Below are 14,088 nucleotides of genomic sequence, written 5' to 3' on the forward strand. Positions count from 1 at the left end.
ATTCAAACCATCTATAAAATATGCCATATTTTTCTGTAAATTATTGTTGAAATGGAAAGATAAGACACAAGACGGATATACTGTATATACATTCAACATACGGTACAAAAGTACTGTATTTGTTTTTCATAACAATAAATCAACAAGATGGCATTAACATTATTAACATTCTCTTAAAGCGATCCATGATAGAAAGACTTGTAGTTCTTAAAGAATAAATGTTAGTACAAGTTATAGAAATTTTAAATTAAAACCCCTCTTAATGTTTTCGTTTTATTAAAATTTGTAAAATTTTCAATCAAAAAATAAACTAGTAGCTCGCCATTGTTGATGTCAGTAATTGACCCAAGCGCCAGCAGAGGGCGCCCAGCACCAAAAAGCAAGTAACAAGCGGACATTAAACTGTACTGTCATTTTAATCTGTTTGAGCGGGGCATGTGCGTTAATTGCGTCAAATATTTTAACGTGATTCATTTTAAAAATTAATTATCGCCCATTAACGCGATATTTTTGACAGCCCTAAAATAAATGTGTTGAAAAGAAAGTGCGCGTGATTGCCCTGTTCTGAATTGACAATAAAATGATATATTATATGATTGTCAGAAAGTGTGTCGATTATAGCAATGGCAACATTTCCAAAAAATTCTCATACACTTAAAATGTTTCCATAATTTATGCTTTTACTGTCAAGCTAAACATGCAACAAAATAATCAAACATTGTGCATTTCAACACAGGTGCTTTGTTTTATAAAGGTATGAATTTGATCTTTTATTACTTGTGTTTCCCCTTTTAGAACAAATTTACTTCGATTCAACAGTTGCGGATGATCAAGAATTTCATGATTTCAAATTGATGTCGTTCAGAAACCATATTTGTGTGGCGTTATAATTTTGCCCACTAGAGGACAGTAGATAGTCACTTGAAAAAATGTTCATGTTCCATCATTCTATTCCCTATTCAATCTAAGCACGTCTAAAACAAGTAATGGCGGTTTTTGATCATAATACATTGTAAATTTTATTTTAAATTGACATTTTATTACAAATTTACATCTGTTTGAATCATATTGGAAGGACCCCAACAGTAAAACTACCTTAACCGTGTTTATGTCAGTCTTTATCCGATAAAAGACTACACCTAACTAGGAACTGCAATTTCTGGATAAATTACTATGGTGTTTTTGGTGGGGGGGATACAGATCTTGCCCAGGTTGATTTGGGGACATTTCGGGGACACATCATGTTGATATTGGGTCACCTTCTGTTGGTTTGGGGACATGTCCTATTGAGATTAGGTCAATGAAATTTGGACGTACGTGGCTGTCAATGGCATCAACTTACATATGCGTCACTGGAATCCAAGAACATTGGCATCAATAGAATTGAAATACATGGCTGTCAATGGCATCTGTGCACAAGGGTGTCAGTGCAATGTAAATGCCATTGGCAATAAATGGGAAATTTGGACGTACATGGCCGTCAATGGCATCAACTTACATATGCGTCAATGTAAGTCCCCGAAAATCAACAAGAAGTGACCCGAAATTAACTCATTGTCTGCCATTGACAACAAAAGACTTAAACTGGCGGACTGCCTGTGAATGTTCATCTTTCAGTGCCTTTGACTGTGCTAGACGTCCAATCACAGTAGCCCGTCCCAGTCTAAAGGGATTGGACGTCAGTGCCGCCAATGGCAGGCAATGGAGGGACAGCGAGAATGAAAAGTGGTATTTCTTATGTGGCAAAATGGATTTTTGCCATCTGTCATTTTTTTTGGTATGTGGCAAAATGGATTTTGCCATGAGGCATTTTTTTTGTAATGTGGCAAAATGGATTTTGACATATGGCATTTTTTTGGCCATATGGCAAATTGACTTTGGCATGTGGCATTTTTTTGGTATGTGGCAAATTGATTTTGGCATGTGGCATTTTTTTGGTATGTGGCAAAATGGATTTTGGCATCTGGCATATTTTTTGGTATGTGGCAAAATGGATTTTGCCATGAGGCATTTTTTTGTAATGTGGCAAAATGGATTTTGACATGTGGCATTTATTTTTTTTTGGGGGGGGGGGGCATGTGGCAAAATTGATTTTGGCATGTGGCCTTTTTTTTGGTATGTGGCAAATTGACTTTGGCATGTGGCATTTTTTTGGTGTGTGGCAAATTGATTTTGCCATGCCATGTGGCTTTTTTGGCATGTGGCATTTTTTTTTTTTTTAGTAAGTGGCAAAATGGATTTTGGCATGTAGCATTATTTTGGCATGTGGCAAAATGGATTTTGATAGGCTGTGTTTTTATTTGGTATGTGGCATTTTTTTGGTGTGTGACAAATTGATTTTGCCATGTGGCATTTTTTTTGAGTGTGTGACAAAATGGATTTTAGCATGTGGCATTTTTGGGCATGTGGCAAAATTGATTTTGCCATGCCATGTGGCTTTTTTTTTTGGCATGTGGCTTTTTTTTTTTTTTTTTTTTTTTTGGTAAGTGGCAAAATTGATTTTGGCATGTGTCATTATTTTGGCATGTGGCAAAATGGATTTTGATATGCTGTATATTTATGTGGTATGTGTTTTTTTTTTTTTTTTTTTTTTTTTGTATGTGGAGAAATGGATTTTGGTAAGTGGCATTTTTTTCAGGCCATGCATGTCCATGCCATTGACAGCTATGCACGTCCAAAATTTTCCATTCATTTTAAATGGCAGAAAAACGTGTGGCTGTGATTTTTGACCATACACTTACCATTACAGCGCATTGACATTCAAATGTCAGGCTATGCCATTGACAGCTATGCACATCCAAATTGCAGCTGTCAAAAATGCCACATGGCAAAATCAATTTTGCCACATACCAAAAAAAAAAAAAAAAAAAGCCACATGGCAAAATCAGTTTGCCACGCACCAAATACCACTTTTCGTTCTCAGTCTTGCTGCAATGGGTAAACAATAAAAACATTTTCTAGTTCCAAATCCAAGCACCGTTTCCAGATTGTCATCTATGTATAGTTGTAGTAGCGGTATTGAATGTGCAGCCTCTGCAGGGTTAATCGTAGTATGTACTGAAGCTTTGCTAGTTGACATATGGCACTTTAATTGCGCTGATCACTGCCATCTTAGCACACGACGCCGGCGGCTCGTCCAATCACGGATTGACGTGGCGCACTTAGTCAGCGCCTCTGCTTTTCTAATGCGCTGTGACATGTCGGGCTGGCTTTGCTTTCACGCGCGCGCACAAAAACTACCTTAAGACACACTTACGCTGGCCTCTCTTTATTAGTCTGCGGCCCGCTCATGGCCTCAGTACACTTTGCCGTGATATGAAATGTGACACTGTCAATTTGCCTCCCAATCCATCACAGTGGGAATTGGATTCAAAGATGGCGACGGTACATGCACGTTGGAGGAGTGTGTGTGTGTGGTGGTTGGAGGGGGAAGGGGTGTACTCTGAGAAATCAACTCTAAGAATTTATAGTTATAGTTTGATGTATCTCCCAGCTAAGAAAGGATCATTTGCGTAAAGTACGTAGCGTAGCAGCTAATTTAGCTAAATTAGCCGCACTGCATCCACACTTATTTTCTCGTACTATAATACTACGACTTTAATCTCGCTCTCTTTTTTTCTGTCTGTGTGTGGCCCAATTGCTCCGTCGTACAATTTTGCAGATTAGAGACACACAGTTTCTCATAATGGCGTCCTCTGTCCCTTTTGGTTTTTGGAGTACGACATAACATTTGCCCCGTGGCGTCGTTTAAAGCAAAGGTTGCTCCATTTTTCACAGGGAGAATAAACTGCACCACCCGGAGAGGTTGTATGCTAAGTATTGCATGTGGAATGCGTCATCTTTTCCGCTCTTCTTCTTCTGCAGTTACTTCATCTCAAACCTCAAACACAGAATCCGTGTTTTTAAAACGTGCGCTCACCAGGCGTAATACTTGTGACCGCTGAGGTTGGATAAAAAGTGAAGTTGAAGCTGAAAAAGTATAGAGAAGGGCTTAAAGTGTTTATCTTGTTAGCTTGTGTGAAAACTACTCCCGGGTTTGGCAGATGATCATTCAAACTGTTGTTGCACCACTACCCTTTTTTGGCTCCCGATACACCCGGCTGTGTGGTATCACTCGATGCTGATACTGTACTGATGCCACGCTTGTCTTTGGGGTGGTGGGGGTCGGGGATATCACCTTTTTTTATCATAGTTTGGCTGGGCCGTCGACTATTGCTGCCTTCATATGCTGTCTTAATTATATGGTGCTTTGCAAGGCATGGCCAGGCGGGCTGTAAGGAACGGGATTTGCCCATGGGGAATTGCCAGGCGGGAGCTAAAAACCGGGATTTGCCCATGGGAAATGGCCAGGCGGGGGGTAAGGACCTGGATTTGCCCATGGGGCGTGGCAAGGTAGGGGTTAAGGACCGGGATTTATCCATGGGGCATGGCCAAGCGGGCTGTAAGGAACAGGATTTGCACATGGGGCATGGTCATGTGGGGGCTAAGGACCGGGATTTGCCCATGAGGAATGGCCAGGCGGGCTCTGAGAAACGGGATTGACCCATGGGGAATGGCCAGGCGGGGGGTAAGGACCAGGATTTGCCCATGGGGCATCGCCAGGCGGTGGGTAAGGACCGGGATTTGACCATGGGGCATGGCCAAGCGGGCTGTAAGGACCCGGATTTACAAATGAGGCATGGCCAGGTGGGGGGTAAGGACCAGGATTTACCCATGGGGCATGGCCATGTGGGGGGAAAGGACTGGGATTTGCCCATGGGGCATGGCCATGTGGGGGCTAAGGACCGGGATTTGCCCATGGGGCATGGCCAAGCGGGCTGTAAGGAACAGGATTTGCACATGGGGCATGGCCATGTGGGGGCTAAGGACCGGGATTTGCCCATGGGGCATGGCCAGGCAGGGGGTAAGGACCGGGATTTGACCATGGGGCATGCGCAGGGGGGTGTAAGGTCTGGGATTTTTTTATTTTGAATGGCGTTTCGGCTCGGCGCACCACACAGCCCAAACCGTTTGACCGACCGTCACCGTTCCGATATCCAAATGACCGGATTTTTTGTGTGATGCAGGGAATTCTTTGAATGACCCCCCCAAAATTTTCCGTCCACCCATAAATGCGGGTTTAAAAAAAGAAAAAGAAAAGAAAGAAAAATTCATAATGTATCTACTCATACAATTTTTGACCAAATCATATATTTTACATATAAAAAATTCCAGGACGGCAAGGGGCATAAAATTCATATACAGAATTTTCCAAAAAAATTACTGTTTCCCTCAAAATTCACCAAAAACCATTCTTTTCTAATGGGGACGTTACTGACGAGCATGTACGTCGTTCCAATTATTTCTAATGGCAAACATTTCTCCTTCTTTTTCAATAGCAGTATAATATAGGATGTGCTTTTTGACCACTTACCATTACAGCCCACTGACATTCAACCGGGGCCCATTTAAGTCATTGACCATGCCATTGACAACCACATGGGTCCAAATTTCCCATTCATTTTTCAATGGCAGAAAAACCTATATAGTTGTGATTTTTGACCAATAACTTATTACAGCCCACTGGCATTCAACTGGCGCCCAAGTAAGCCGATGCCATTGACGGCCATGCACGTCCATGACAACGACAGCCATCTACGTCCAAATTTCACATTCATTTTTAATAGCAGAAAAACATGTATGGTTTTAATTTTTAGACTAAAATTTACCATTACAGCTTATTGGGATTCAACTGGCACCCAAGTAAGCCAATGCCATTGACAGCAATGTACGTCCAAATTTCCTATTCATTTTCAATGACAGAAAAAGGTGTGCTTTCAATTTTTGGCCATACACTCACCTTTACGGCCCACTGACATTCAACTGGTGACCAAGTAAGACGATGCCATTGACGGCCATACACGTCCATGACATTGACGGCCGTGTACGTCCAAATTTCTCATTCATTTTTAGTGGCAGAAAAACATGTATGGTTTTAATTTTTTGACTAAAATTTACCATTACAGCTTATGGGGATTCAACTAGCGCCCAAGTAAGCTGATCCCATTGACAGTCATGCACGTCCATGCCATTGACAGCAATGTACGTCCAAATTTCCCATTCATTTTCAATGACAGAAAAAGGTGTGCTTTCAATTTTTTGGCATACGCTTACCATTACAGCCCACTCACATTCAACTGGTGACCAAGTAAGACAATGCCATTGACGGCCATGCGTGTCCATGCCATTGACAGCCATGTACATCAATATATCAACAGGAAGTGTCCTCAAAATGTCCCCAAATCAACAGGAAGTGACCGAATAGATCTCTATCTACAACAGCAAAGCCCCATTGTAATTTCTCCAGAAATTGCAATTTCTAGTTATATATGATTTAAACCAGGGGTCCCCAAACTTTTTCCTGTGAGGGCCACATAACTTTTCCCTTCTCTGATGAGGGGCCGGGGTCAGTTTGTAACAAAAAACGTGTGACGATTGCAGGAGTGCCTAAATGTAAAAAAATATTGTTTTTGAGAAAGCCGCAATCAAATAACCCTTTCTGGATTCTTCACGGAATAAAGTAAATAAAAATAATAATATTTTTATTTATTATTATTATATTACAACACCATTAATTAAATAGATAATAACCAAATAACCCTCTCTGAGTTCTTCACAGAAAAAGGCCAGGAAATAAATAACACCATTGTGAAAGAAAAAAAAAAAAGCTCTCTGGTATTGTTCAGGGGGCTGGACCAAATGTGGAGGCGGGCCGTATCCGGCCTGCGGGCCGTAGTTTGGGGACCCCTGATTTAAACTAATATTCTGGCAACTTCATTGTGAATGTCAGCATTTTTTTTTTTTTTTTTTTTTTTATTAAAACAACACCTAATTATTTAGAGAGGCTTAACGACGCCACTGCTCGGGTGCGACAAATAGTCTAAAAAATACGGTAATAGTTGCTAATATTTACTGTACATTTTTTTAAAGACCAAAAATAGTCAAATGCCCTATAAAGGATTAAATATCTGCTTTTGCGTAGCTGTCTACTGTCCCAGCAAGGGTTAAGAATGGTCAAGCGTAATTCTTACATTTGCATTCTAAGCAATATCAGGTACTGTACTTGTCTACAATGTGGTTAATTTTGGATGAGTTTTGGGCACTCAACCTATGTGCAATGCAAATCTTTCCACATGATATTCTAGTGACAACTCAACACCCTGTCAACATGAGCATAGGAGTTCATATTCTTTATGTAATGAAAGACTAATTGTTTTCTGTGTCTTCTCCTAATGGGGAGGGGCTGGTAAACAAAAGTATAGCATGACTGAGTAGAACTGTGGCTCTTCTGCTGTTGCTAACAAAGCAAAAATCAATGCCATTTAGCATGTATTTGATCAATGGACTTCACAGACAGTACAGATGAATCATTCGGTTGGTCGTGGGAGACATGCACGCATGCGTGCACGCCGTGGATCCCAGGAGGTGTCTGCTTATCAGACACAAGGAGAGCAGCGGGCAATGAGATGAATGGCGCCGTAAATGCTGTCTTTTGCTTTACAGCAGCAGCAGCAGCACCGGCAGCCTCCTTCTGGATAATACAGTTGTACACAATGTCTGGCTGTGACGTCCCCTTTTGCTCTGCTCAAATCTGCTCTATTATGAGCAGTGATGTTTTTGGCAACCCTTTTAATTTTTGTCTTGTTGGACGATAATATTTAGTAGTCTTAGTCATATTTGTCATTTCAAAATGTGTTTGTGTTTGTATAGCTTTCATTGGCAAAAACTCAGACTAATTTTGTCTACTTTTAGTCCATGTTTACTCAATATTTTTGTCTGTAAAATTCATTAGGAAAAAAACAAATGGGGCAAAAAACAAATACAGTAAACGAATAAAGTAGGGCTGTCAAAATTATCGCGTTAACGGGCGGTAATTAATTTTTTAAATTAATCACGCTAAAATATTTGACGCAATTAACGCACATGCCCCGCTCAAACAGATTAAAATGACATATTGTAAATGTTTATATCAATGGCAATATTTGGTGTGTTTTCTATTAACATATTTTATTAAAAGAGAACAATTTTGGCTTATTTGAGCCTCCAAGTCTTTAAGTCCGAGCATAGACTTAATAATTCTATAGACCCTACTCACCTACGTCACAAAATGGGCGTGTCGCTGTTTCCGGCCGCCATATTGTACATATTTTTTAGACCTATTCTCATTGTTTTCAATTAGTCGAGCAAGTTCTAGAGCAATTCATGGAAGTCCCGGTGTTATCTGACGCTGTAAACTCATTGGATGCGTTGCATAAATGGCGTTACGTGGAAAAGCTTCAGTTTATCCATTCGCCAGATCCGTATTTGATGCCTAAATCAATGTTTTTCGACCCGCTGGCTTCGCCTGACATCTGCTATCCTGATATTTACAACTATCTTGTCCACACAAAATCAGCCTATTCTCACGAAAGTTTGAAAAACTTTAAGAGCTTGGAGGCTTATAAATGCTACGTTGCTGGTTGGGTGAAACAGTTCCTCGTACACGAAAATTCGGCAGGAATCTTGTGCTCGGAAGGTCAGTTACGAAATTTTCAATTCAAAATCTTTTGTTCTTGCTAACATCCACTGTCAAGTCTAATGTATTTCATATCATTTGTCAATGGAGCTAGGGCTTTTAATGTTTATATGGTTTAGCGATAGCACTCTCACTACATACATATATAATATGTAATAAATATGAAGTGGCGGCACGGTGGCTGAGTGGTTAGCACGTCTGCCTCACAGTTCTGAGATCAAGGGTTCAAGCCCGGGCTTCGGCCTTCCTGTGTGGAGTTTGCATGTTCTCCCCGTGCCTGCGTGGGTTTCCTCCGGGAACTCCGGTTTCCTCCCACATCACAAAAAACATGCATGGTAGGCTGATTGAACACTCTAAATTGTCCGTAGGTATGAGTGTGTGCGTGAATGGTTGTATGTCTCCTTGTGCCCTGCGATTGGCTGGCAACCAGTTCAGGGTGTCCCCTGCCTACTGCCCGTAGTTAGCTGGGATAAGCTCCGGCACCTCCGCGACCCTCGTGAGGAATAAGCGGCATGGAAGATGAATGAATGAATGAATGAATAAATATGAAGTGCGATAGCGCTACTCCAGATTGTCCCTAGTTGAATTTATTTTTTGGCTTTTGACCTCAATAGTGAAATTGTAAATTCATTGTATGACAACTGTCTGATTATCCCCTTATAATTATATATTTTCAGGTAGTTCATTCACAACGTCTGAGTGTATGTTGTCGGCGATTAGCCTAGCAATGATCTTAATTGTGGTTGTCAGCCCAAAACCCTCTAAATATATATTAAATGCATCTTACCAGATATAAAATGACTACTACATAATCTGTGGTAGTCGTTTGGAGCCCAGTTTTCTCGTCGAATTGCAGCAGTCAATCTCGGTCTCCTCTTCGGGTCTCACGGAATACGGTAAAAATTCAAGTCTCTCCATCTATCTTATCTGTTTTTGCAACCGACCGCCACACACGACTTCACCATTTTGATTATTAATGTTAACGAGCAGAAAAACACGCCATAATAGGAGGAATTTACGAAGCGCTAATGCATTAACATGACGAGTATACGGACAACATGGCGCGGGGGCGTGGCTGTGACGTCACGTGAGTAGGGTCTATTGACAGGTCAATTCAGCCAGCCACTGCGCAACGCTTTCAAGCAGGCGGCCACCACACAATCCGCTTCAGTTAATCGCAGTCGGTCGCAGCGACACGTGCAACGATTCAACGCCGGATTTAGGATAAAAGTACAAAAGCTGTACCGCATACAAACAGGAAGGATTGTCTCAGGAGTGATTTGTTGGAGGATTCAAGGTAATTATTATATTTTCTGTACCGTGTGTGCATTTTGAAAAAATTAATGGGAGAAATTAGCCGCGCCGGCATTGGCATTATAGCTCGCAATGGTAAATGGTGTTATACTTATATAGCGCTTTTCCACCTTTCAAGGCGCTCAAAGCGCTTTACACTATCTCGCCATCCACCTACTGGTGACGCACCAATACTTAAGTAAAATAAACGCTAACTGCCCTTGTTTTTTTTGGGGTTTTTTTGCTTTTAACCAAGAATTAAGACTGTTTTACGTCCATATCTATAAAGAATTCAGTGATTTAAGCATTTATTCACAAGAATTTCCACCGGAAAAGCTCTGTTTACATCAGGTGGCCGCTAGCTACATTCACTAAAAGACTAGCATTATACTATACATATTTACGTCAAATAAATGTTAACTACATGGTTTTTTTTGCTTTCAACCAAGAATCGAGACTGTTTTACGTCCATATCTATAAAGAATTCAGGGATTTAAGCATTTATACACAAGAATTTCAACGTAAAAAGCTCATTGTTGTGGTAAAGCGCAGCCACAGTGACTTAAAGAGGAGCAGCACATTCGACATATTTACGTAAAATAAATGCTAAATGCCGTTTTTTTTTTTTGTTATGTTTTTTCTTTGCTTTCAACCAAGAATCGAGAGTGTTTTACATCCATATCTATAAAGAATTAAGGGATTTAAGCATTTATTCACAAGAATTTTCAACGTAAAAAGCTCTTTGTGTTTCCACTTGGTCAACTTTGACAGAGATAGGCCCCCTATGAATCGGCCCCGTACCCCATCATTATATTATGAAGTCTATGGACCATCCGGCTTACTCCCAAAATGTCTTGTTACGTCCCAAGGACGGCTCGCGAAGGGCGTAACATAAAACGAGCCACACAAATTTACAAGTGGACACAAATTTATTTACACAACAATCAAACCCGCAATGACTATTTACAAAATGTGGATGAAGCGCGGCTTCAGGGTAAGCCCAGGCCAAAACAGCAAACAAAAGGAATCTACACTTAAACCCCACCCGCTAACTAAACCCTGATCATGAAAAAGGAACATAGAAAAGACAGCCACTAACCTAACTTCCTACGCTATACAAAACAGGAGAAAACGGGTTGAACAGAAATGGCGACTTACCCCTACTTGTTTCAGTGCTCTTATTTACAGTGGTGAACAAAAACAATCCAATAACGAAGAAACACAAAAGAATTCCCCGAAAAAGCGGGAGTGTATCAAAGTAGCGATCAAATGAAAACGAGAGTGAATGGCGAGCAAAAAGCTGGCGAGGAGGACCGCAGCAGAATGCTGTGAAATGATACCTCCCAGAGCGTTGACAGCGGCAGGTTTTTGAAGCTTGGTGCCTTTTTTCGTGGCCAATCAGCGGCGGCGACGTCGTCGGTCCGTCCGGCGTCGATCAGCTGTCGTCACAGTGGGAGGGGAAGCAGCCAGCTGGTGGAGGCGACGATCAGCGACGATCAGCTGACTGGAAGGGTCTCAGAAAATTAACTATTAAATGGCCAGGGGCCTTCACGTCTTAACAGCAAAGACATGATATGCCCCATACTGACTAATTCAGAACATTCAGGCAGCAATAAGTCTGCAATTAATTAATCAAATGACCCGAAGAAAAAAAACAAACAAAAAAACAGATTACAGTTTAAATTTCATGACATAAATACAAATTATAAAGATTTACCATGTCATTTTGTTTCCTAAACTAACAGTTTATCAGTTGTATCGATAATTGTTGTATCGCCATAACGTGACATTATCGTTAGCGTGAGCCTTCTATAGCAAATCGTACCATATTGTATGATACCCTGAGGTTCCCATCCCTATTTTCTAGTGTATCAATGCCATTTCTTTCTTCCATAATATCATGAGAGTCCATCTCTTTCGTTGTCAAAGCATTGTTCAAAAAAATACTGCGAGTTAGTGATTCTCACCTCTAGTAAGGAGACTCTCTTTTGCTGATGTTTCATCATGTTTTCTGCTTGCGTGCCAACGACTTTCAACATGAGCATGACTCAGTTCACACAAGAGAGGTGTTGTGACCTTGAAGACGTTCAAAAACATGAAAGTGCAAACTCTGCCATGAAAAGATCTTTTTAAAGTTATACTCATCCGCCCTTCAGCGCAAACTTTTAAGCAACGGAATGACGCCTCGGCATTTGAGAAAACGAAAGAGAACACATTTGTTTTTCTTTGTTTGCTCCTCCGCGAAAAAAGGGTGCCTGATGAAAGCAAATGAAGAGCATATCAGAACACAGCCTTATTTGATGTAACAGTGGTAGTTTCTCACAATGACAGCTTGGAGATAAAACTCTTGGCATAATGCGTCAAAACAACGGTAATCACACCCTTGAAATGTCGCTAAGGCCCTCCACCTTACGGCCTTACAGTTATGTTCTACCGACAAGAACCGCTGGTAATTGTACGGTCTGTTAATGGTATATTGCAGGGTTGTCAAACTCATTTTGGTTCGCGGGCCACAGTCATAGCAATTATATCTGATGAGGGCCAAACCACCAAGTGAATTTGAACGTCTAACACCGTCAATGACACTGAAATATGGGCATTCACAGCTAGACCTTGCAGTGAATTGGATGTCCATTTTCAATGGAAGCTAAACAGTTGGTGGCCGAAAAGTGTATATACATATATATATATATATACCCATCGAGTTAATTACAGCTTAAAAATTAATTAATCGTAATTAATCGCAATTTAAACCATTTATAAAATATGCCATATTTTTCTGTAAATTATTGTTGGAATGGAAAGATAAGACACAAGATGGATACATACATTCAACATACAGTACATAAGTACTGTATTTGTTTATTATAACAATAAATCAACAAGATGGCATTAACATTATTAACATTCTGTTAAAGCGATCAATGGATAGAAAGATAAATGTTAGTACAAGTTACAGAAATTTTATATTAAAACCCCTCTTAATGTTTTCGTTTTATTAAAATTTGTAAAATTTTCAATAAAAAAATAAACTAGTAGCTCGCCATTGTTGATGTCAATAATTACATCATGCTCACTCATGGTACTAACCCATAAAATCAGTTGGACCCAAGGTCCAGCAGAGGGCGCCAAACACCAAAAAGCAAGTAACAAGCGGACATTACACTGTACTGTCATCTTAATCTGTTTGAGCGGGGCATGTGCGTTAATTGCGTCAAATATCTTAACGTGATTAATTAAAAAACATTAATTACCGCCCGTTAACGCGATATTTTTGACAGCCCTAAATAATATATATAAGTTGTTAAGCAATAAAACTGCAACAAAAATGAATGAATTTTTATAATGGGTCGAAATTATTTTTCGAGCACCTTAGATAGTAATTTGCATTGCATATGTAATATATATATTTTTTTGATTGAACCAACTTTTTGGGGGATTGAATGATTTGGACAAAAATGTTCTCATCATAATATGGCCCAAACACAAAAAGGATTGCTTCAATCAAAGAAAACTTTTTCAATGAAAAATGAAGTGTTCATATGCAAATTTTTCAATCTCAAATATTTTTTCGCATTCAAAAACTTTTTTCTACGATTGAAAGTTTTCTTTTTTTTGATTGAAGTGATTTTGCTTTTTGAAAATCTATATATATTTTTAAGCAACTTATTTTTGATTGAATAATAAAGAGAAAAATGTCCTTGCCAAAATCTGGACCAAACACAAATCAACATTACTACATTACAACATTACATAATTAATCAAAGAAAAATAGCTTTCACATGCATTTTTTTTGTTTTTGTTTTTTGAGTTTCAAATTTATTTTTGCATTCAAAAGACTTTTTTTTAGTTTAAAATATATATTTTGATTGAAGCAATTTTTTTTGATTGAATAATAAAGACACAAATCTACCTCCATATGGCTCCGCCCAGGGGGATACAATTTTTGACTGGGGTAACTACATTGGCATGACACCGGCGGACGTACCAAATTCAATGGATGATGATGTTAGTGAAAAGTATAGCCTAAGCAGCCTGATTTAGAATTCCCCTCAAGAATGATGGGAAACAAAAAACGCTCATTGTCAACTTATCATTATAAATATTCTTGGAAGTTAATTTTATTGCTGGTCATCAACATGTTGTGCCCCCCCTGCCCCAAAAGTAAATTTCCGCCTATGAGTTAAATACTTCGAAATAAAAATACATTTCAAAAACTCGATCTCTTTCGCCCATATTTG

Source organism: Corythoichthys intestinalis, chromosome 12 (genome assembly GCF_030265065.1).
Source record: "Corythoichthys intestinalis isolate RoL2023-P3 chromosome 12, ASM3026506v1, whole genome shotgun sequence".
NCBI lineage: Eukaryota > Metazoa > Chordata > Actinopteri > Syngnathiformes > Syngnathidae > Corythoichthys > Corythoichthys intestinalis.